Source organism: Oxyura jamaicensis, chromosome 3 (genome assembly GCF_011077185.1).
Source record: "Oxyura jamaicensis isolate SHBP4307 breed ruddy duck chromosome 3, BPBGC_Ojam_1.0, whole genome shotgun sequence".
Classification (NCBI taxonomy): domain Eukaryota; kingdom Metazoa; phylum Chordata; class Aves; order Anseriformes; family Anatidae; genus Oxyura; species Oxyura jamaicensis.
This window is the reverse complement of record NC_048895.1, coordinates 43,956,798-43,983,230: the sequence shown is the minus strand read 5'-3', so window position 1 is coordinate 43,983,230 and position 26,433 is coordinate 43,956,798.

Genomic DNA, 26,433 nt, shown 5'->3' with positions numbered 1-26,433 from the left:
AAAATAATACATGGACCTTGAGCAGATTCAGATCATTATTGTAAACTACCAGTGTAGTCAGAAAACACTAGTAATATGGATAATACTAGCCATGAATCCAATACAAATTATTTTCATCTGTTAATGCACATCCTTGTAGTTTGGAAAATTGATTGATTCTGCCACAAGCTCTATTAGAAAATCTGATATCTCCAAGTTTGCAGATCATTTGATGCTGTAGCCTGGTAAATTTGTTATTTTGTGTTCTGGTATTTGTACCAGTGCTGCCAATTGCCTAGTTTAGAGTCTGCATGTCATTTTGAATCTGCCTGTGGTCACATAAAATGAAGAGTTACTCAGAGGTCTAGAGAGCAACTACTTCATCAAATGAATTAACTGCAGATCCCCAACATGGAGATGTGCAAAGCATATATCACCAGGTTTCGTTGTACTTTGTATTTGCTAAAAGCCTGCCACAGCCAAACATTTAGTTAGTAATTACGTAGGTAAGATCTGTGGGTGAGTTTCCATATCCTGCTGTGGGGACAGAATTTCACTTTTTAAATCAAGGTAGTTTTTTCCCTGAAGATATTCACTGACTCAGCCAGATTGCTGGACCTGGAGCAGTAGTAACTGAGTGAGGGTCTATGTCGATCCTTGTGGCAGGAGGTCAGACTATGGATTACATGCATTCTTGGCTTTCACAGCTTGTGAATTTCAAAAAAGACACGTATAATATAGAGGAGGAAGGGGAAAGTGCCTTTAATACCACTTGTTTAAAATGAACTTTTTAATATAAATCTTAATTAGAGGCAAGATTTACTTGTAGGACACAGATCTGACAAACTTTACTGATGTTTGTTTTCCAGAGGGAAATATTGGCTCCAATACATACTTTCAGGCATGTTACTTTAGATTTCATGTTTTATCCTCTCTTTACAGTGAATGAAGATTAAAAATTCACACAATCTTCTGCGCTCAGTTGCTACCAAAGCCCAATGGTACTTTTTCCCTTGTTTGCTAAAAGCCAGAAATGGGAAAAAAAAAAACACTAGCCATTCTTGTTTCAACTGATACCATGAATTTTGGGGGTTGCTTCTTCTTATTTTGTCTGCCTTTGAACAATGGTATGTAAATATATGTTGTAATGAAAGGTTTGAGAGACTGACATGGGACCCACTAACTGACAGACATGGACTTAACCAAATAAACTTCTCTTGGTCCCTTGTTCCCTGCTCATAAACAGTCAAGGTTGTACAGGACCCCATTGGGAGCTACCTATTGCTGCAACTCAGCAAACCAAACAGAAATTTACTGAAGCACTTGCTAAGAGAAAGACTCTGGGCAGGGCCCACAGACTTAACAGTTGAGGTCCTAGAGGTTGACTCACCCATGTTTGGCCAGGTAGGAATCTTGCACAAGACCTCACATTAATTTGTTTATGCATGTCCCAGGAATGCAAAGAGGTCCTGATATTTATGGAGAAGTTTAAACAAGTTTCATGAAGCTGATTATGTAAATATGACAAGACGTAGAACAAGGTAGGTATGGAAAAGAGACTCAAAGAAAAAAATATTTCTGTGAAAGTCCTGATTTCTGATGGTTTGACATCTGTGATTGAATTTCCTGGTATTAATAAGATATAAATTTTAAGAGAGTTGTGGAAACAATATCTTGAAGATCCTCACTCCTTTATCCTGAAGTTGTCCACAGTGTTCAAAATTTATACAAATACAAATAACACATCAATCACCCTTAGTTAGTAGTCCTGTCTAACAGTCCATAAGAAGGAACAAAGATTTTCAAACTTAGATATTGTAAAACAACTATATATAGGCTGCTCTGATGCTCAGGTTTTCTAACTATTTCTACCAAAGACATAATTTAGTACTTTTTAAAAAATAATGTCTCTTGTGGTGCCTAGCTACACAAATATGAATTCCTTGCTTCAAAGCATGGCTCGCATTCACTGATTGATTTTATTGCAAAATATCAAAGCTCAGCTATCCAGAGAGTGCTGATAATAACATCTTTCAAAGCTTTCCTCCAGATGAAGCATCTGTCCCCCCACTGCTGTCATACCGTCTATAAAATGCGCTATCACTAGCTCACAAAGGATTTTTATTGCCTAAAATGAAACCAGAAGTCTGTTGTGTTTTAGATTATTGTTTCATTTGTTAATATTAAGTGTAATTTCTCAAACAGGACTATTAAATTAGAGCTGGGCTTGGCATTATATTCTAGCTTGCAGTTTTTAGTGCTCTAGGGGAATAGTAACACAGCAGTTCTTCAGAATTCAGTCTCTCTTCAAGCTCCTTAGGATCTTGTTATAAAACATCAGAATTGCAGAGGTGTTTATAATTTTTTAGAAACTCTGGAAGAAATATATTGTTCTAAGAACAAAAAAAAAAAAAAAAAAAAAGCCTTTTTTACTGCTCTTTGGTTAGGAGCAATCATACACTGGTGAAGTGGTTGCATATTTTCCTAATCAATATTAATATGCAATGTCTTACTTTTCCACAGAAAAAAAAAAAAAGCAATGTCTTACTTTTCCACAGAAAAACAAACAAACAAACAAAAGAACATTTAATTTTTTTATTTTTTTATTTATTTATTTTTTTCTTCCATGTTACCTGATACATGATGAACAGTTTAGGTTAGTAAAACATTTCTTTCTGGCTTAGTCTAATGCAACATCTGCAAAATTTTTGCAGATACTTTGGAGACTTTTGTTTGGTTGGTTTACCCCTGCAATAAAGAAACTTACAGTATTATGTCTATCTTCAGTGCTAAAACTCCAAGGATGGATGTATCCTAGATGCATACTTTCTACATACATCATTTGAAGGGACATCCTTATATCCATCCAGTAGTTTGATAGAATATCCCATTTCCCTCCCATGGCAGCAATGAGGCCATGACACAGTGCTTTACCTTAGAGAGGCTTTAGCCACCTCAGCAGCATTGTTTTGTCACTGTCATACTACAAAGAAATGTATGAGGAACATGAGATACCTTACTTTTTTACCTTCATGGAGGCAAGTCTTTTTTTTTTTTTTTTTATATTTATAAAGTTATGCTGTGTTACACTCAGGAGAGTCAGACTGATTCTCTGTCTGAGACAAAGATTTCAGGACTCATGGGAGGCATATGAACAACTTAGATCTCATGAGAATCCATAAGGATTTAATGAGGATTTATACATAACACTTCTTCCTGGCCTTGTAGAAAACTGAATTTCAGCTTGTGGTCTGAATGTCCTAATTTTTGTGTTAAGTGCCTTGTTCAGTAGAGAAAAGGATTGATCACTGGTTTCAGCGAGAGTGAGATCTACCATCTCATCTTGCTTATGTTAATTATGGAATGAACTCATCAGGGAGATGGCTATATGTAGCATTTTTGTGCTTCAGCTACAGATGTTCTCAGGCAGTTTCCAAGTATATTTCTGGTATGTTAATCTGTAAACACTTCGAGATAAGAGTCTCTTCTCACATCTTTTTAGGCTAGTGGAAATGATTGTTTTCCTAGAAACCTGCAAAATCGATGACCATATAAACTATAACTGCATTTCTAGAGCACTGCTGTCAGTTACTTTTCCTAGTAGGCTGACAAGACATTAGAGATGTCTTCTTCACTCTATAACATTCTAAGAGCTAAGTTCTGGAAAATGTTCAGCCAATGTTAATATAAGTTTAACTAAACACATTGTGCCAGTGACAAGAGGAACTTTTTCAGCTGAGATGATCCATGGTCTTCTACCCACTTAAAGGAAGCAGAACTGAGATTTCAGCTAAGGCTTTCAGTGATTTACCTCCTACTGAACTAAGTTTGCTTTACTTTTAGTTGCAGTACTTGATCACACATCCGTATTTAATTCAATTTGTAACGAGAAATATAAACCCTCCATGACCAGTGAGAATAGATCCTATGCTTGGGATCCATTCTAGCAATAGCTCATTTCCAGTGGAGAGAGAAGCCTCTCCATAGGAAATAGTAATTTCTGTTAAATGACAGTTTCTGCACTTTATGTTTGTCCCTTCTTTAAGGACTATTTGAGAACATAATTTGCTAGAGAAGGAAAGAAGGCTAGACAGAAGAAGCAATTTCAAAGAGACTTATGGCAGGAGTTGTTGCGGGGACAAACATGTCAATTTCAGCTCCAAAGTTAAGTATTTTATAACACTTTGAAAAAAAAAAAAAAACAAAAACAACAAACAAACAACTTTACTTCATAAATTGCCTAATGAGGGTTTCCTTGCCACAAATAAATAAATCTTTTGTCTCTCTTTTCTTTTCCAAGCCTCACTCCATCATTGAACACTAGGACAACCTATTCCACAAAGCTGCCATGTTTAAGGGTATGAGAAGACCAACACACTTGACCCGGAAAAAAGGGAGAACCATGTGTAAATCATAGCAAGCCCTGTTTATCTGAGTCAGATGGGTATGGCAAGACCCCAGATACAATTTGATGGCCTGGCTCAGCATCTCCCAATATGGAAAGGGTGGATCTGTTCTATACCACACACAAGGTGCAGTTCTTAAGATTCTGTAATACACTTTGCCAAGTGTACTGAAGGTCTATATGCACACAGTGGACCAAATTCAGACATGACTGGTGCAACTTTCTTGTAGTCTGCCAAGAGGTGGATCTACCTCACTCCCAACTTTGGCTCAGTCTTAATGCAGTTGAGTGCATGTTAGTTGGGAGTATGTATTTATGTGGATTTCCAAAGCAAGTTTCATCCATGTCATTCTGCAACACCATCAGAAAACCTGAATGCATTTTGTAGCAAATTAAGCCTTGCAGCGCTTCAACAGAATTCAGTGAAAAGAATACCTATGTTCTGTACAGCGGCAAAGAATAAATAGACATGGAATTTACCTGAAAGTCTGGAACCATGAAATGGAAACCTGCCTTTCTTTTGTCTGCTTTAAATTCCTCCCCACCTGCCTATGTTTATTACATTTAAATATTTAAGCAGAGCTAGAAAATACCTTCATTCTTGGACAAATTGTAATTAATAGATTTTGTACAAAGTTTGCTCAATTCTTGTAAATAGATTTGCTTAGGGAGCAGTAAACACACAAAAATTATTTTAAAAGAATAATAAGCCTATGGAGAAAATAGTACAGCAAAGAACAAAATGATATTTTCCAAGACCTCCATACTTTCTTTCTATACCTTGTGTTGAACAGTTGCTCTAATTCACGGGTTCCTGCTCTGCTTGGATTTTGCTAAGATTATTATTGTTATTATATATATATTTAATGGAAATACAAGTAATTAACTTTTCATACTAACCTTTGTTTACATATGTGATGTAAAGAGCACAGCATTTTCTTGAAGAAGAGATGCCCGCTGTGTTGGTATTATACTGATTGCAATCTTTTCCTGTTGTTTGTTTTCTTTTAACTAACAGAACTTTCTCCCAGAACACATTTAGACAGGGATTCATGCACAGTATGTTTTTTTGTTTTATTTTGTTTTGCTTTTTTTTTTCTTTTTTTTTTTTTCTTCCCATTACCAACCTGCCAAGAATTGTTAGGTTGTTATGAAGATACCGTGTACTTATATGTGGAACAGAGACCCAGGACTGAAGGACTGTTATTTGCACATAGCACAGAGCCTGATATTTTTCATTACAGAAAGACTCAGGTTTGATATAACAATCACGGATTTCAAATCTACTGGGAGTGTGATCCAGACAGAGATCCAGAGTGCAAGGAAACCATTGTTCTACATTTGCTCTCAAAGGAATAAAACACAGTTAATAAAGGAATAAAACCCAGTTTGAAAACACTGTTCAGCTGAAGTTATGACAGGCTTAATTTGACTGGGACAACACTGAACTTCTATTCCACAAACTTCTGTCAGACCAAGTTTCATACCTAAGCAGGAACAAAACTCCATTGTCGTAATAAAGTTCTTTCTTTCCTTGTGTAACAATTGACATATTTTATAGTAATCATTAAGATGAGAGAAATATGTTCTAGCCAAAAGAAAAGTCAATTAGGTGGTATTGTTATTATTACTATCTGATTACGTGATCTGTGAAAAAAAAAAAAAAAACAAAAAAAAACTTGTTACATTCTAAATGTCTTGGATGAAAATATTCAAACTTGAAGACTTGAAGGCATAAAGTTAGCATCTAAATTAAAGACCTTTTTATTATTATTATTATTATTTTTTTTTTTTTTTTCTAGAATGCCAAGCTGTTAAACAAAGCCAAAGCCAGTGGCATGCCAGCAAGCTAACAATCTACTGCCACAAGTAGATAGATTTATGGTCCCTCTGTCTGAACCTTTTCCCTTTGAAGATGCCTAACTTAACTGCACCATGGGTGGCAGGACTGTGAGAGAGGGAAAAGTCTGCAGTCACTTTTTTAGTCCCTCCCAATGGCTCAACAGCACCGATAGCCTGTGCAGGCTCTTCACGTATTAGGAGGTGTCAGACAACCTGGCTCCTCTTGTTCTAGTCAGAACATTGCCTCCTTAGGGAGATGTTTTTCTGTGATTAAAAAATTACAAATACTAAAATGGAGCATTAGTTTCTAATCTGAAGTTTTTTTGGGAGTGGAGGTAGTGTAAAAAGTCCTTCTGACTGTCAGTTGAATTACTTTTTTTTTTTTTTTTTTCCAGTTTTAACTATTAGAACACTATTAGAACAAAAGAGAGGAAGAATCACATTAGGGAATAAAATAAAATAAAAGGTGGGGCAAAAATAACAGAAAAATACCTAATTTACTGAGCAAGAAAATGATAAAAAAAGAAATAGGAAAAAAAAACACAACTTTATTTTTGGAGTCCTTGAGATTTGATTTGATATTTTGTCTTTCTGTTGGAAATCTGAAAACAATATAACTAGACAATTTTTCATTATAACTGTTGGACAAAACCCTTTGCTAGCAGAAAGATTACACTCAAGCTTTCTGAGTAGTTCTACTTCACATTTTGATGGTATAGCCAAGCCCTTCTGCATGTATTTAGTACTTGTCAGGAACACAGGCACTCGAGGGAGAGATATTCTTAAGTATACTCTTTTGCTGGCAGTCATTCAAAACTGGTAGGAGGAAAACAGGCATCCTGCAGTGAGCCAGTATTGTCCTCTCTCTGCTTTTCACATCTGGCAAAAATCCCTGCTGCCACTCCCACCCCATCCTATTCTACCTCCCAGTGGATCCTATGCAGAGGATTTTTTATCATTACTGTAATTAGCTATGTATATTTCTTCCTCCTTCTCTTCTGATTCTTCTGCTGAGTACCTGTCTACAAGTCTGAAGGTACCATTCCTGTATGCCATGAGGATAACTGCATGTGTACTGTCTCACAGAGTGTCAGAAACATAATGAAATCATGACCGTAAATTTCAGTGAGACACTGAGGGAAAAATCAGTAATAAAAACATGTTTTATAAGCATGTTCATCACTGTTTATAGCAACCCTTAAGAGCAAAATGACCTGGATGACCAAGAAATACTGTACTGAATCTATCCAAGGGGTGAGATTCCGGATGTGCTCATATTCATAGTCATTTATTTCTTTCACAGCTGTTCTGTAGTGTTTAGAGGTATGTTTTAGCTAATACAAGCACAGAGCCTAACTCCACTGAAACCTTTTAAAATCCAATGTCTACATGCTAGACTCTGGGAGGTTGATGAGATAATCTCAGAGGTGTGGGATACCTTTTAATCTGCACTTTATCATCTTCAGGTAGGCTTCTAGGAGCTCTTTTTTGTCCCCATCTTAAGCTCTGTCCTAAGAAATAATCTAATCTAATGCAAAATTGGATTAATCAGGTGAGGAATCAGCAACAGTAACAAAATAAGAGCATGATCACTTCAGCCTCTGATTTCTGTGCAAGCTGAAATTCTTCCCTTTTTAGAATGATCTAAGAACTGAAAATTACCAAAATTATGAATGGAAGAAGACAAGTAAGAGAAGAAACAATTTTCTCATTTAGGAGAAAATTAAGATTTTTTAAAACTTTCTTATTTTTACTTGGACCAACTGGGGGAAATTTCACTGAATTTTCTTTTATTTCAAAAGAAAAGTTTGTTAAATTATTCAAGACAGGGTGTTGTTTTCCTTCCTTCCTTCTTTCTTTCCTTCCTTCCTTCTTTCCTTCCTTCCTTCCTTCCTAGTGCTGAACAGGTTTCAGAATTATGGCTGATGTTTCACATATAACTAGTAAAGTCAAATAGAAATGATCAATCATATTCAAATGGTAAAGTGTTTTATTATTTTGTAGTTAATTTTATAGTTATGTCACACTAGGGGAAGTTGTAAGTGATGTCATGGTTGTAGGAAAGATAATAAGATTAGTATAGTTTTAATGTTGCTATGTGGCAGCAACCTGGAAAATATTAAATAATGCTTTAAAATTTCAGAGCCTTAAATACGCTTACTTTCCATCAGGAGATGAATTCAACTTGATACCCATGATATACTAATGTAAATGCTCCCATTCTCAGTTGTGTTTCTTGAATTCACAGAGGTCATGGTAAGGTAATGAGGCTGGCAAATGAATGCATCTTTTTGTCCCATGTTTGGCTTAAAAACAAACAAAAAACTATTCCTGTGGACATCACCTTTCACTGTACTCTTTAGTTTCAAGTAAATGTTTTTTGTTTGGATCTGTTATGAGAACACTGCTCCTTCTCAATCTTTCCAAATGAGAACCACATGCTGGCAAATTGGGATCTCTTGGAGAACAGCAATGTAGTTTCTTGCTACATGTTTTTGGCTGTTTGCATTAACAGCTATCTCAAGGGAAGTAATGAAAAGCTCAGAATGACAACTATTCTGTTACAGATATTATCACCTTGGGAAAGAGATTGTAGGAGAACAGAATGAACAAGCACTGAATTACCTAGGCATCTTTAAAAGGACTCCTTTCATCATAAGCAACCAATGCATATTAAGCCAACATAAGCTGTGACAATAATTTATATTCCCAAGTAGGCAGAGTATGTAGCTAGAGGTGAGACTTAGATTTGAACAGAAAAGAGACAAGATGACTAAGATGCATGTGTTTTATTCCCAGTCTGACCTGCAGTGGGACTCTTGAGTTTTTCATATTTACTGAATTTGTCAACGTATATATCTCCCTCCTCTCGCCCTTCTTCCAAATCACACAAAATTTTCAAGCATTAGTACCACGTACAGGCTGCAAGAACCAGGAAATACTGTGGTTGGATAGGTATGCAACCTGCTACTCTGACATCCTCAAATGCTCCCATTATTATAGCCTTGCTGAACAGGACATTTGTGGGAGTGCCAGAGAACACTGTTCCTCTGAGTACCATACCAGCGCTTTAAAATATAAATATTTATACATTATATAAGACATATAACCTACACATGCATTTTTTTTTCCACTAAGTTCTCCTCTGTCCTGCTGCTGCACAGTGGGTAAAAACAGATTTACATGAAGTAGTATGTGTTGTTGTACAAAACCATGTCACATGCATATATGCATATAAGGACAACACAAAAGCTAGTAAGTTAATTCTGCAATAATTAATTGATGAATATAATAATATATTAATATAATAACAAGTGCAACTTGCAGTACACTCTGAGTGTATATTTTTTTCATATTTTTTCTTATTCAGTAAAAGAAAACTGAATACAGCACTTCCACCAAGTAAAACTATGCTCAATTCAACATGAACAATATAAGAAGGAAGAATGTAAGACCTTTTATTCCATATTAGAAACATCAACTACATGAACTACCAAGCAGTTGGTAGCAGTAGTATGTTAATATTTACTGTGTGGATCAGAGTCTTTTTTATTAAAATGAATTAAAACAAATTTAAGCAATAATAATTTAATAGCTACCCAGGAGTTAAAATGACCAGAATAACAAGCTTTATGAACTCTTGTGGTGTCATCTTATAAGTAAGAAGGTAGAATAAAAATTAGAAATGGCACAGGAAAAAAAAAAAAAAAAGAGAGAGAGAGGGAGAGAGAAATTGGGAAAAAAATACCCAAAGTTTAGCTGTACTTCCTAGAAATGAATAAAAATAAGCATAAGCATAAGCATGAGCACACTCATAAGCATAAGCATAAGGGTTTTTGTAGCTTGGAGGCTAGCTGAAAATATTCTGTTAGAATTAATTTTGAGAAAAAGTGATCTGGAGCAGATGGAGAAAAAGCATTTGTTTTGCAAGGAAAATTGAACTTCCTATTAAAAGAAAGAAAAGAAAAACATCCAGGAAGATATGATTTAGAGTTATTGTTACGTAGGTGCTGCAGTTCTAGTACCTTGATCTTCTCTGGCCAATAAGAGGGATGCAGCACAGAGGATGGATGCTCTCTGAAGTACAGAACTTTATGAAGTGCCACTAATGATGAGAGCATATGAAAGAGCAAAAATGGCACAGAAAAACATTTAAAAATACTATATATATAAATATATATAAATATATATATATATGTTTACTATGTTTCTGGACCAAATTGGGCATCAAAGCTTTGAGTTATTTATAATTATTTATTTATTTTTTTATTTATTTAAATTTATTTTGGCTCTGTTCACTCTATGATCCCTTTGTATCTGAAAGACCTTAGCATAGATTTGAGGGACACTTTGGATGCTTCCTCAGCAAAGGCAGAGACAGTACTTTGAAATCTCCACGGGAAACTGAAAGGGTATGAATGGTTTACTCAGGAATCTACATACCAAACAAGAGCATGTTTTGAAACATCTCAGCTCTCCTTTACATAATGTGAAGGTCATGACCAAGAAAAATTGATTCTGAGCCTTTCTTTAAACAGTATCTACTATAGTCAGGATTGCCTGTCTCTTTCTTGGCTACTTTAAACTGTTCCAGAAGTAAACTTCACTCAACCCTGTTTGCAAAAAGAGCTGCAAGGTAAATGCTTTGTTTTAATTGGCAATGTTGTCCTTGAGACAAAAAAGACAATGTGAATGGGATTGGAAGAATCAACAGACCCACCACAGAGGACCTTAAAGTCCTCTTGGCATTCACTGCACTGGCTGCTGTTACCGCTGGCATTTCAGATATTTTCCCCCATTTTTTCTTTTTTTGGAAAAGGGTCCTTTGCAAATACGAAATAGTTTATGAATAGAGACACCCACAAATATTTACTGGGGCTGATAAACAATGGAAAACTCAGTGAACGATCTCAGCTCGTTTTTATGAAGATGAAAAGCTGTTCATGTTTGCCAGGTCTAGAAGCCCCAGGCCATCAACATTAAAGTTAACAAAGGCATAATCAGAATAAAAGAGACTTGAAAATTGAGCTCCGGACCTTGTTTCCACAGCAAAATGTACCTTTTAAAGTAAAAATATGTCTTTTAAACCACATTGCTTAGCATATGCAAACATCAGGGTGGACATTTATTAATGGTCAAACAGGCAAGTATGAGCCCCTCGGTGAAACTATTTCCAAAAGGACCTTTGGTCTCTTACCTGTGAAGAACAGAGAGGTAGTATTACCTATGTTTCTGATAATCATGCAGTAGGAAAACAGGGTGTTTGAATATTCACATCTTTGAAAAGACTGTTCAGAACTGAAAGGGCACAGAGAAGTGTTTGAACCAAAGGCTTATAAAATTACCTTGCAAGGAAAAATGTCAACACTGCAATATGCTTAGATAATCAAACAAAAGAGAAGCAATTTACTATCATGGGCTGTCCTTCTGGGGAAAAAATGCCCAGTACCACATCACTCTTGAATCTGTCAGTGTCAGGGTCCTGCAGGGACTATGGGGGCTCCCCATGGGTCCATCAGGGCAGGGTCTGCAGCCAGGGCCCTTCCCTCTGCCCTATCAGGAGCAGGGCAGCAGGAGGCACTGGGGCACCTCAGCCCTTGGCACCTCCCTGGGGTTGGGGACTGGCCATAGCTGGGCCAGGTCGGGATGGGCCAGGCCAGGCCAGGATATGGGCCCATGTGAGGGCTTGGCTGGGTCAGGCCCATGGCTGGGCACGGCTGTGGGTAGCTGGAGCCCAGCGCCCCTACAGCTTCACTAGGGCAGGGGCTGACAGCCCCAGGGTGAGCTGGGGGCCTGAGGGAGCCCAGGTGTGGAAGGGGACAGGGAGTACTAAGGTCAGGGCTGCCTGAGGTGCTGACCCAAAGAATTAAGACATGCTTTCATAAGTGATCAGCCCCAGTACAACTCAAGGCAGTAGAAGATTCTCTATTTCTGTAGTATTCAAATGAATCCTGTGTAACTCTCCCAGAAGACAAGATTTTGTTGTTGAAAACATATAAACCTAGTCAGACAACATGGCTGTTTTAGCCTCACAATTTGTGCATATTCTGTTCGGCTTCAGTTTAAACTTGGTTTCCATTCTGGCCAAATCAGAAAACCTTCATAACACTAGAAACAAATAAAAAATACTATGAAATATTCTATCTTGATACTGTGTAAATGGGCAGTTACCTCTGATTTATTATTATTATTATTATTACTATTATTATTAGTGCATTTTTTGGCTCATGTTTGAGCTTTAGAATGAACTTTGGATGTTTGCAGATATGGTCTTGACCAGGGTATCAGGTCACAAAACCCTAAAAACAGATTTCCTAACTGTTTTTCCTCAGTTTTCAAACAGGGACATGTGTGCTTAATTGGAAGAGTTTAATCAAGGAAACCAACCAGCAGCAGTTATCAGCTACCTGCAGAAGGTCCAGTGAAGCTCAGATAGTAATAGAGGCTGGGAAGATTAATGGAAGTGCTTCTTCTTGACCACTTTTATTACAAGGTAACCTCACCCAGGGCACAGTACAGTGGAAAACACTGTCCAAACAAAGCTCTCTTCTGTATGATGTAGGACTCTGACCTGCCATGTGAGATGACAAAGTTTGTGTGCGAAGATGTATTTCCACCCAAAGTCAGATAGAGAAATTATAGGCATATAGTGAAGAAGTTGTTCATAAAGCCAAGCATTTTTTTAGAAGCTGGTAAGTGCAATTACTGTACTGTAGCAAAGGCACTGGCACTTGCCAAAAGCTGTTCTTCAACTGACTGCTGTGTTAACAGACTGCCAACTGGGTTAATGGGACCAGGAGCTGGAAGACTTGAAAGATATTTGGCCAGTTGTTCTGCAGCAGTCAGTAGAGTTGGAACTGTCACAGCCTTTTGCACAGAGTTAGATAGTCATGTTAATACAAATTTTCCACTAACTGTTAACATCTATTTTAAAATGCTACAGACTTCAGAATTTTTATTATTATTATTATTATTATTATTATCATTTGACAGCTTGTGGTATGGCAGATAAATATTGGTAAGTAGTAAAGGGACAGATCAGAGTTGTTTATGAAGGGAAAACAGAATATTCACATCTAAGTCTGAAAAGACCTGAGAATGAGGATGCTTAAAATACAGTCATGAAATGGTATAAAAAGCCATGCAAACTTGTTCTGCTGTGCTGGTACATAAGGACCTTGAGGGAGAAAACAGGTTCTGAAAACTAGACATTTAAAGGCCGGAAATAGACATTTTAGTAATTCATATGGTGCCAGGGTAGCGTATGAGACCCAGACGGTTTAAATACCACAGTGGCAGCATGGCTTTCCCATGGCCCACTGAAAAGTTCAAAATTTCATGCTACTGCCCTGGGCATTTCTAGCTTGAACTGTCAAAGGGAAATGGAGGGATACCTCCATCTGCTGTGTGTGGCAGCAACCAGGCTGCCCATTGCAACACAGGCAGCCTTGGAGGCAACAGGGCTACAGCTGTCCAGGCTTGTGCATGAGAGATCTGGGAAGTCAATATTTTGAAGCCCACTTGAAGCAATTAAATGATGTAAAAAGCTTTTAAAGAGTTTTCCTCTACTTTCAACATTTCAACAGTACTTAATGAGTCAGCTGAACTGATTTTTTGTTTTGTTTTGTTGTTTTTAATGAATAATCAGTTAGTCATTTTTCTCTTTTGTCTGTCTGGGTCTTTCAAATTACAAGGAGAGGGGGTTTGTTATTCTCGTGTAACTTTTCTATAGGGAAAATTGGGGATTATAAATAGGGATTGTAAAACAATCAGAAAAAAAAAAAAGGCAGATCATAAGAATGTAGTACCTGAAATTACTTACAGCACACTTTCATGAAAGTGGTTTGATTGCAACTTGTCTTCCAGGTTGAAAGAATTATGTGTATTTGGTGCCTGTGGAACTAGAAAAAGAAAAAAAAAAAAACTGAGGGAAGGCTCTGTAATGATCTTTATGCAATAAATAAATAAATAAAATGGTTGCTGCAGAGGAAAGCAAGTTCCACCAAGGAGAGGAACAGAAATGAGGAGTTTGAACTGCACCAGGAAAGATTCAGAGTAGACAACAAGAAAAATTCTCGAATAGCAGGGACAGTGAAACACTATAGAAGGTTGCAGAAGAGGCAGGTGTTTGGGGTCTTAAAGAGCAGACCATATTTATTGTAGACAACAATCTGAGTTGTGATTCTCACCTGGGCAAGGGGATGGAGCTCATGCTCCCTCTTAGCCTCTTTTCCTACCATACGATGATTTGATTTGATTTGATTTGTTTTGATGTTAAAATATTTCAGACTGTTAGAGTTTAACTTTTGGAAGCTGCTGAGATTTTTCTCCTCTTGAATAAGGTTATCTAATTTATCTCCACCCACACCCCCAGTCTCCAGCTTCTGCAACTTATTGTCTAATGGTATTTGGTCCAGTTCGAGGACCGGCATTGCTGACTTTGTCTCCAAATGTCATTATTGTAGAACTATCCAAGGGTTTATGTAAGGTAAGTTTTTTTTTTTTTTTTTTTTTTTTTTTTTTTTTTTGTGCCAATAATTATTTCCCTTTTCTATCATAGTGCTAACATTGGAGTGCTAATGTAGTGTAGATGCTAGGCCTGGAGATTGGAGTGCTAATGTAGTGTAGATGCTAGGCCTGGAGCTTCAACATCTTTGCTATTGTTTCCTCTAAGACACTTAGTAACCTGAGATTTCATCTATTTCAGAGCTCTTACCAGAAGAGCTGAACCATCAATAGTGATGATGGGAAAAATTCAGGGAAGACAGAAATTATTAGTTCATCCCAACAGCTGCTATAATTAGAGTTGTTTTACTTTTCTGGATAGCTTTTCACTCTCCACACTCCACCCACACAGATACAGATACATTTAGGAAAAATGAGTATGTCTCATCTTTATTCTTCCTCTCCCCCTTTGCACAATCTTAACTTTTTAGAGGGTATTTTAATATGTGGTCTTTGTGTATTGCAAATTTGTGTGGATCAGTGAAATTTCCTGGGAAAATTCCATCCAGAATTAAGGAAAACATGCCAGCACAGTGGCTTTAATGAAAATTGGTCTAGTAATTTTAGCCAACTTAACTCTGGCTGAATGTCAGTGAGAAAGGCAGTGAGAGAATGCCCTGATTTGAGAACTGTGTCATCTCCACCACAGGCAGCTCTCTGATCTTAAAGATTATTGTGAATTACTCAGGTGCATTCATTTCACTCCTCCTTCCCAAGCCTGGGCTCCACATGTACAGGCTAGTATTTATAAGCTGTTAAAGAAATATGTGAAGCTAAAGGACTCAGAAAAGATCTGATTACATTTTGGTGCCTGCAGATGAAACAATCCTACTCTGTATTTTAAACTGGAGGACATTTCCACTTTTGCCTTATTTTTTTTTTTTTTTTTTTTTTTTTTGGTATGTAGCTCCCAGAAATTTAATTTCCACCATCCTTCTTACCTTCTAATCTGGAGCCTGGATGACTGCTTGTATGGCAATGCTTACTTCTACTGGGCTCAACTGAAAGACAGAACATGATGGAGCTCCAGACATAGCCACTTCAACATTTTTGTAATCTGGTATTATGAAAGAAGCACCATGGATACAATGGTTTAAATCAATGAATACCAGACACTGTAGGTACTGCCTTATAATACTTTCAGCAATAGATCACTTGAACAAACATTTGACTTTTCTCTTACCAGTGAAAATTTTATGTATTGCCAGACAGTTTGTTTCATTATCATGAGCTGCTTATCTCTATAGGATAGTCATAAATCTTGACTAAATGTTTCTCTTCCACTTTGCCTTCTCTTCTCCTTACTCATCACTAATTCTTACCCCCAAATTACTTGCCATTTCCTCTCATTTTACCTGTCTCTTACTTTCAGCAAAACTATAACTTTTGTAAAGCTAAAAGACAGGCTGCTAATTCAGCATTCTTTGCATGCCCAAGTGGTTTGCACATCAGAAAATATGGAATATTGCTTTGTATGAAATGCAAGACAATGAGAATCTTCCTATTGATTTCTGTAGACTCAATATTAGTATTATTTGTCTAAAGCATATATTCTTCTTACTTATATCCATAAGTGGTATCTCTTAGATTAACTGCATTGGTCTCTGAATGTTGCTTTTTATTGTGATACAATGAATATGACATAAGATATGCCTCTCTCTCTTCCTCTGAGATTTTGCCTTCTTGGCTTCAGCTAGTAGTTTTTCAGCACAATATATTCCAATCTTTTACTACAATTATATTTTTTCTATTGCATTTCCCCAAGTAGTTCTGGTTCCAATGCAAAAGATGTCAGTGGTCTTTTTAACTATTATTTTTTTATAACTTAGCAGACAAGCGAAATACTGGGACACCAAGAGCTTACTGAGTATATCTTTGTTCTGAAAACTAAACTCATGATGTTTCTCTTTTGTATACAGCCTAGACCTTCCAGTTTAAAATATAGGCCATGCTCTACACAGCAGAACTGTGTAATGATTTCTACATATTTTTGTCTGGGAAAATCTATTCCTTGTCATCTACAGATGAGAAATAAAGTGAATTAACAGAAAGGCAGGACCTCCATAAAATGACAGTGGAAATATCATCTGAAGGTGAAGGAAAGGGCATGTTCTTTTTCTTCTTTCCTCTCCAATTTCTACAGTGGTTTATACCATTCAAAAACTATCCCTGCAAAGACATCAATAACAGGAAACTATTGATAAAAGTGACACGAACATGAGTCCCAGAGTTTCACACTGCTGAGACAATTGTATACATGCCTACTTTTAGATTGTAAAGTATTTTAGACCACGCTAGGTCCTCTTCCTTCTCTCCTGCATTTATAATTGTCAGGTCTTTGACATGACTTGACCTACTGTCCATGGTCTGTGTCTGGTTTCACTTATCCCTGGGCTCAGAGCCACCTTTGTTCAGTTTCAAGGTAGTGTTGAAACAGAAATACTGAGATAAGCAGAGCTAAGAAATTCTTTTCTCCCTCTCAAAACCTATGTGTGATAAAGAAAAATATTTCCTATTGCAATTTAAAATCATTTCATAAACAAAAGTACATTTTTATATAAAATGGGAAGACTGAGATATGAAGAAGTCCAAAGAAGAACAAGCCAGTGGAATGGGCAAAAGCAAATCAGGAGCAGTGAGAGGAACAGATCACATATTTCCTAGTACAGAAGCAACCATCCTGATAAGAACCAGAACAGCTTAAAACCAGTTTAATTATGTTGGTGAAGACAGCCCTATAAACTGTTCCCTGTTATGGATATGCATCTCTGAGACATGTTTATCATGATTTTATGTAAGTTAGAAATGAAAAAATTTAGGCTGAGTATTAAGAATTTTTATCTCAATAACAATTCCATGAAGTCACAGCTATTCAAAAAAATGCACATTTTTTCACTATCTTGATATTTGTATAGAAAATTAACTGCTAACAAGTGAATAAAGAATGATGCTTGCAATCTGTTTGTGGACCTTCAACAATAAGCCACTTGTCCCCATTCACATCTCTTGAACATTTTGAAGTAAGGCTTTTGAGTGTTTATTGGCACTGAGGAATGCGACCAGAACCCACCACTTCAACAGCATACTAATGATGGTGAAATAAAGAGACTTTTATTTCAGAACAGCATTTCTAATGAAAATGATTCCATAATAGATTATTACACAATATTTATTTTAATCACCTTCCTTATACAGACAAGCTCTAGACTGATTTGTTTAAATCAGTACTCAGATTTTATATAGGCCTCACAGGTTATATATTTCTATTTCTAAAACTACAGGCATCCATTCTTAAAATTTTGTGCTGTTTTCAGAAGACATATCTAAAGAGATTAGACAGCTAGGCAGATTTCACTCTCCTTATTTTTCATCTTTGTTTTAACAGGTTGCATTTTTGCAGTTGAAACATCACTTAGTCACTTCTGAAAATAGCTCTTAAGAGTGAATAAAATTTCTTTAGCAGAAATTTAACCACTGTTTATTATGCTTGGTAGTCAGTTCTGCTTTTGCCTGACTGATTCAGGAATCCTATGGGATGACTTTCTTTAGAAAACATGGTCTTTGACTTCCCTTCCTTAGTGACTGTATTAGCTCCAGAGGTGTGCTCCAGGGAATAAACAACTCAGCTTTTCCAAACCTCCAACTTGCTCTGTGTTTTGGGCAAGTGGCCATGTAGACTTTTATTTTATTAGACCCTATTTATCTATTAGTAACTGTTAGCTATAGACAACTGCAGGACTGTGGTTTGGGTCTGTTGCTTTGTTGTTTTTTTAATATAAACAGTCTTTTGAACATCATGCTTCTCCTTCAATGAGCTGGGGGTACAGAACAAAATTAAACAAAACAAAAAATCAAAACAAAGAAACCACACCAATGAGCATATAAATAATGAAACGCATGACGTTTTCTGTATGGAACTTGCTGCAGACAAGTTCATTAATTAAATCATCCAACATGAAATGTAATGGACAGTAAAAATTAGGCTAGTGGTAGTTTCTCACATTATTCGTCTTCTTTTATTTAAAGTATTTAATCATTCTCAGGCTTTCTTTCTCTCAGACTAGTGATTTTGTGAATAATATATTCCAAATGACATGAAGTTAACTTTGGAAAACAAGCCTGGATCAGCCTAGGAGCCAGACATCCCTCCTAAATCTGACTCCAAAGAAAACACAGAATTCTGCAGGACCTTGATCTACGAGGGCACAAACACAGGCATTCATCAGGGGCCAGAATGTCAAGTACCTTCCTGAAACAAAGTTTTCTATCACATTACTCTCCCTCGGGCATTGCTATAGTACTTGTCATTAGCTGTTGAATACTAGTGGCAGTAACAACCTGTCCTGGAGGGTTGCTTAGAAGCATCTGGGTGTGCAAGATTTCTACATCACTTGTCAGCCAAAACATGAAAGAAAAAGTCTGCTTGTATGGTTAAGAGAAGAGGAGGAATATAAACCTGGAAAAAAAGGCAAATAAAAAATAACAATAATCTGAATGTACCGGGCATTGATACAGGCAAGCTGTGATTAACAGATGACACTTGAAGGCCATGGAAAGTTTGGATTTGGTGGGGAGATAATTCAGGTTGAAAACTGAACATTTTCCATCCCTCATCCCTAAGAAGTTTGCCCCAAACCAATAATAGCTGTTGAGGTTTGGAGGCATTCGGTATATGCAAGGGCACAGTTTTATGAGGAAACAGTGTTATTTGCAGGACTGAAAGGAGCAAAAATCCCTGACATTTTCATGAAAAAACAGATTATGAGATTTACAGTTCATTTGTGCAGGCACAAAAGGGTTATACCCTTCTGAAAAGCTTCGGATAAGGATACAGTTCTTCAGGGTAAATTTGAATACCAAACTTTGTATTCTACCCTATAGGGTATATAGAATAAAGGGTCTTTCTCCTGAATTTTCTCTGAGAGCTAGTGTTTGCTTTATCACGGAGAAGACAATATGGAAATTCTAGAGTTGTTACTGGAGCTCAGGGGAGAGGTGCCAGCTGCTGGTCTTCACTGGCTCTGGCTAGTGCCTAAGGAATACATTTTCCTCTTGAGCCTTTCTGTCCCTCCACAAGATTCCCTCAATCCTTCTGAACTTCTTTTGACCCTCTGTGTAACCCCTAAAGAGAGACTTTACAACACAAAGAAAAAAATGAATATAGTGGGAACAGATCAGAATTGCCTTGCCCAGACCCATAGTCTGTGCAGGGAAAGGCTTCAATACACCCTCCAGGACTTGCAAGCCTGAGCATGCTGTTCAGATTAGCATGCCAATATGGATGCTTGGAAAACTGCAGCCTATGAGGAGAAGGGAGACGACAATGATAAGAGGTCCTCTTAATTTCTTTGCCAACATTGCCGTTTTTTTTCCTTGCTTCCAGACCAGTTCCTCATAGCCCACTGGGACCAAAGCCCAAATGCCTGTGGAGAGACTTCTGCGGTGTCTGGCTGGGTATGAGCCCAGTGGGGCTTGTAGGAATTTTGGCCTTTTGCAATGGACCCTGCTCCTTCTGAGCAGGCATGGGCTTTGAGCATGGGCAACCCTCCTTTTTTGAAGGTCTCTGCAAGGTGACTGGGTTGACATGTCCCCCACACAAACTACCTTCAGCCTACAGAAAAGATGTTGATTCTGACCACAGCTTTATTCTTTATCTGTATCTTCTCAATATACTCCCTGCAGCTGAAGAGATTCAAGTTATTTAGGGGGCCAGCTTCAATTCTGTAACAGTGTGTGGAAGGAGAGGTTAATGAACTGATGCTAAAACATCTGCAGTTTTTTAGCAATTTTACCTTTGTATTATTCATCTTAGTAGTTTATAAAACAGCATTTAGTTTGACAGTTCCATTTGTACCCTTACTCTTTCTGAGTCTCTAGAGCCTTTCTTTTATTCTATCTGTATTTGTTTTCTTACTGGTTTCTGCACGTTGTTGTCATTGTTACATTGGCTCCAAGGTAGTTTTTCCTGGCAACATACCCTTTTATTTGGGGACTTCCACTTGTGTTGTCTTATGAAAAGATTTTCCATTCAGCCTGGCAATTTAGAACTCTTTCAAGTCCCTTTTTTTTTTTTTTTTTTTTTTTTTTTTTTTCCCTTTCATCACGCAAAGACAATTCTATTGTGACTGATTTTCCTGACTGGTGTACTGAAAAAATAGTAATATACATATTATATATGTATATATATATGTGACTATGTATTTCTATATGAAACATACATATATATATAATATATGCATATATACATATGTATATTGCTGCTTCCAGTCAATTGCTCCTCAGTTGTACTGAAAGCAGTGTAAATGCCCCGTGCCTTGTTTCACTCAGCAACTAGCAAAGAACATGTTCACATCTCCTTAAGAGACTGGCCCATTTTTCTTTATAAGTTTTTTTCAAGCAGCTCTGATGACAGGTTAGGTGTAGCAATAACCTCCAGTTGGTTGCAGGAGGAATAGGAAGGGCTGGAAGAGAACTGAAACAAGTGGAATGAGCTTACAGCTCTAAGTGGGATGAGTTGACCCATGGAGATAGTACAGATGCAGCCAGATATGGAAAGGTGTCCATCACTAAAAAATTGTGTCTGTAGTACTGAACAGAGAGGAGACATGGGATGACTGGATAGCACTGTAAAAGTACAAGACAAAGCTGATTCCAGTTTCATGGGAAAGGGGTCAGAGCTAATGCTTCTAAGTCCTACAAGAGGTTGTAATTTAAGTACTTTAGCAAGGCTAGATTTTCCTTGGAATCTGAGCCATGCAGCTCCCATTGAAAAACTTTGCCAAGACTTAATGATTTATTTATTTATTTATAAGCCACCAGATTGATCACTCAGCTATTACAATCACAACTGGAAGAACTCCTAGTAATGTTGGGATGGGGAGAGGGGGGGAGGAGTGGATATGGACATGATTTTCAGAAGTGACTCTTCAGTATCTCTTTGACAAAACAAGCCATATCTACTCTACACACTAGAAACAACATAATTCCACTAAATGATTCCTGCTCTTCTGTCTTGTACTTAATAATGGGTGGCTTTTTTACACACAAATAATTGCAAAGCATTAATGGGCATGGCTTCCAAATTCCCATAGATCTTGTCCCTCTAACTTACTGAGTCAATCCAGAAATACTTTAATGATGTTGTAAGCGTAAGATAAGAATAATATTCCCCATTTATATATTGACTTAGCTTGAAGTATGAAACACCTCAATAAAGTGATTGTGACTCCTCATGTATGAAGTTATTCACATGTGGACAGAATCAGGGACAGAGTAAGAGAAGGCATAGCTCAGGTCTCTCCACTTTCAGTGTCTCTTTAACTATAACTGTTTTCTTCCACAGGCAGATTTTGAAAAAAATCAGGTAAAATACATTCACAACTGCTAATTGAAAAGCAATTCCTGAAGATATAAATGAGCCCATATGAGATGTGAGGAATTAAATGAATTCAAGTATGATGGATTTTTAGTGTCTTTAAAGGCAGAAGCCATGACTTTACTCCTGCATGTGTTTTCAAATCTCCCCCAGTTCACTGAAGAGCACATCAGATTCACGATGCCTGGGATTTATCCCTGTCTGATTGCTGGTTTTTCAGCTTGTCTTACTTCATCTCTGTGTGCATTGGTTTCTCAGCTTGTAAAAGAGGGTAAAGATATTGCATATCCATTTGTAAAGCCACTCAGGATACACTCAGGAAGGAAAGTATCCTTTAAGAATGAAGCATTATTACTGAATTCCATTCATGTGAGTGCAATTGCAGGACTGGGATTACAGATTCTTTGTTGGGCATTTAAATAACCATAAAAACCTGAACACATTTTGAGTGCTCCTGCTCTTATCTGCAAATAGATTCTGACTCTACTTGCAAAGATAGTATTGCCTGTGTGGGATTGGACACACTTTCAGCAAGACCATACACAACCCACAAAATAACTGAATATCAGACTTCTGTATGCTGACTTGCCTTCTTGTGATATATTATTAGAGGCTGGGACTTAAAGAAAGGGTTCAATATGCAAACAACATTTAACCAGAATTTCTGGTCTCACCCTGTATGTTCACCACAGAGCCAACACTAATCATTTCATCACAGGTCATACCATTTTAATGTATTCCTTACAGAATGGGGACATGGAGTGCTGTGATTACAGTAAAGTTGTGGCTGTCAACCTTCAAAACCAATGACTTCCTTGTCTTTATTGCTTGCAAATAAAAGCTTACAAATATGAATGTTATAGGATCAGAAGCTTGGAACAGTGAACATATACTGCCACTTAAAGTGTTCAATCTGGATTTTGGAAAGCTGGAAACAATTTCAAGGGGTCCCAGTAGATTTCAGTGTTATCCCCAGTCTGTCACTCAAGTTTTAGAGATATATAACCACCTAAGACCCATAGAAATCCAGCAAAGGATAAGGTATCCAATCTCATTTGAAAATCTGGATTTCATTTTTGTGGTGCAGTTTCTCTTCTGCAAAACAGGGATTGTAGAGCATCCCTGTTTTACATAATTCAGGGGAGGGTTGAGATATGAAGTCTAGCAGTGGAGGGATCCTCTGGGAAGAGAAATTAAATAAAACAACCAGAAATCCAGAAGTCACTAACTTAACTGGCAAAAATATCTTCACAAGTATATACCTATAAATGTAATTGTCACTGTTTCCAGTCTAAGGAGCAGCCATATGATGAGAGAGAGATTCATGTTTCCCTGACCATTACTTTTCTCTGCAAGAGCTATGGTACAGGTGGGTATGGAGGATGCCCCAGGACCTGTGCTGTTGGAAGAAAAGCCAGGTCAGTAGGATCCAAATATTGGCCTGGTACCTTTCAAAAATATTCTTTCCTCAAACATTTTCATATGTGTTATTTTATCATTTGTATGTTAGATTTGAACACAATATGACTCCCCTTCATTTCTGATTCCACAAAACTGTAACCAAAACCAAGATTTTCCTTGTTTCCTTAGTATGATGTATTGTATATCATATCATTTCTATATATCATTTTATTTTTTTGGTAGCTAGAAATATAATAATATTCCTTACCACTTACATAGCAATTACCTCTTCAGAGCCCTTTGTAAACATTGGCTATTTCAGTGGTTCCCAAACTGTGGTCCAGTCACCAGGAGTGGTCTGCAGAGAACTGTTGTCTCATGCTATTGGCAACTCATGTTTGCAGCTGCTGCACTGCATTAAATACAGCTACATATGCATTTAACTCAGTGATGTAGAGTAGCAAGGAGGAATCTCGGTACAAGGAACAAATTGGGATCACCTGCCAACATGGAACACCATGTTGATAACTTGGCACTTGGGGCCCTTAACCTGAGGCAGCTCTTCCTTGCCAGTCACAGTAAGATTGCATTGATTCTCACATGAGCAAGCTCTCCAGTGACTTCAGGCATCAAACATGTTGTATGACCAGGTAAATAAAGTAGTTATTAAGATGGCAGACTGGAGGGCTTTTACTGTAGGTTCTGTCTTCAGATGAAATTGGGAAAATGTATTTGATCCATAAAAGTAATTTCATGTAAAAGTAAACTTTTTTTTTTTTTTTTTTTTTTTTTTCATTAATGTGTTGTTAGTAATCCATTTTAAAAGGATGTGCAATTGTAAAAATAACCAGTTTAGAATTTCAGATATTGGCTGGAACAGGGACTCCAAACTGGGTCTTCCTAACAGCAGAGAATATCCCAATCATAGTCACGCAGACCTAAGCAAAACATCTTCATGTTGTATTTAAGTGGAATAGTTTCAGCAGCCCAGGATAAATGCACTCTGCAAGCACATGACAGGCCTTGTTTCAAAAATATGCCTCTTCTTTATCACAGAGCAATGGAAGATGAAATCAAACTTCTCTATCTGGGGCAACATAAGCAGGGAAGGGAGTGAACACATTCTGTGATAAGTGCTTCAATTTTCTTTCAGCTTGTATGTTTGGCTTTCACTAAATGTGCCCAGAAGTCAAAGCCTTTTGTTTCCAAAAGGTTTTGTATGTGAAGAGGAAGATCCTCAATTTCTGTCTGTTTAAATGTGTCAAAACATATGAAGCCATGCCATGACAAACCAGACTGCTCTGGTCAAAAAGGCTGGCTACATATCAGCTGAATTATTTAATTGGGTTCTCTAAGGAAAAAAACTAATCAAGAAGTTGGGACCAAAACAAGAAGAGAAGTGTATGAAAACTAGAATGCCTGCTGTGGATCTCAACACATCTTGGGAAGGACTGGACTCAGGAAAACTTTTATACTTGTGTCCTAGCAAATTCACTTTTTTTCAGATAGCTCCTGATGGCTTTCAACAATGGAATATTGCATAGTACAGACATGACCCAGGAATTAAAAGAACCAACTGGGACAAAAAGTATTGCTCCAGAGGAAGAAGTCCCAGACATCTCCTAATCTTGAGGAAGCAATTTTTCTGCAGAGTTCATCTTCTTGTGGCATTCCATTGAGAACCCCGTGAAACCAGGTCATCTTTTTGCAGCCCAGAATATTTCTCTGTAGCATCTGCTCTCATTTTAGAGCTGAGATGTAACCTCTCAGGGCTTTGGCATACAACAGCCGCATTTACCTGACATATAAGAACCTACATGTTTGCATTGTTCTACACAAAACTCCATTGCTTTAGCCAGCTACATGAAATAGCCTTTCAATAGTCATGTTGTATATCTTCAGGCTGAAAAGGATATAGCTCCTTGGAACTACAAAATTATCTGGATGGCTTGAGAGAAAAAGGCTGTTTTGTAAGGTTATTAATCTTTCCTGTTTCCACTCTGTCCAAAAATACCACAATTTTGGTTTTGGTCACGGTATTTCAACACTTCTTTCCCAGCCAAAATCGCAAAGTACTCAAATGCAAGGAAAGGAAAATAATCAGGGATGATCTCAAACTTCAAAACTGGATCACAGAAGACTTCAGTATTCTGTAAACTTTGAATATACAGGCTAAAAGTTAATAAAAGTAATAAAATATGGGGATTTACTTGGGCATCTGTTTGGTATTGCCAATTCTGTAAAACTATAGAATTTGGTTAAGGTGTTGTGAAAAGTCTGAAGGAGCCCTGTTCTATTTCAGATGATGTGTGTATTTTCCCCTGCCCTCTATCAATTGAATTTGATCCAGTAGAAACTCTCATCCCTTACAATTTTAGGATGAATTTTTTGCTTTGGGGAAGATAGACTATTGAAAAATGCAATTATTTTTTTAAAAATAAATAAAATCTGTCACATAAAAAAAAAAAAAACTAACATTTTATCTGCAAAGCAAAAATTTTAACAGAAACATTTTGATAGGTAATATTTAAGTTCATTGCAGTAAATGTTATGTTGAATGATTCATTTTCTCTTGAGTTGCTGGACTTTAGATTGAGTGGTTTAAAACCTTGCAACATTAAAATGTCTAATTCAGGTTTCTTCTCATCCCTGCAATTAGCTACTTTTAACTCATGGGATTAGGGGCTCAGCAGCTTCCAGGAATGCACTCTACAATACCATGCTGACAAATTTGTTTTAGCCATCTAGACCTCCGTGTAGGCACAAGAGGTCTTTTTCAAAGTGTAGTGTTTGCTTCAGTTCACAAAATATCTTTCAGAAAAAAAAAAAAAAAAAGGGACAATGACATACAGCTAAAGGCAAATGCTTTCTTTATTTATAAGTCCAACCTTTGTCTTATTTTATTTTCATTTTTATAATTTAGGAG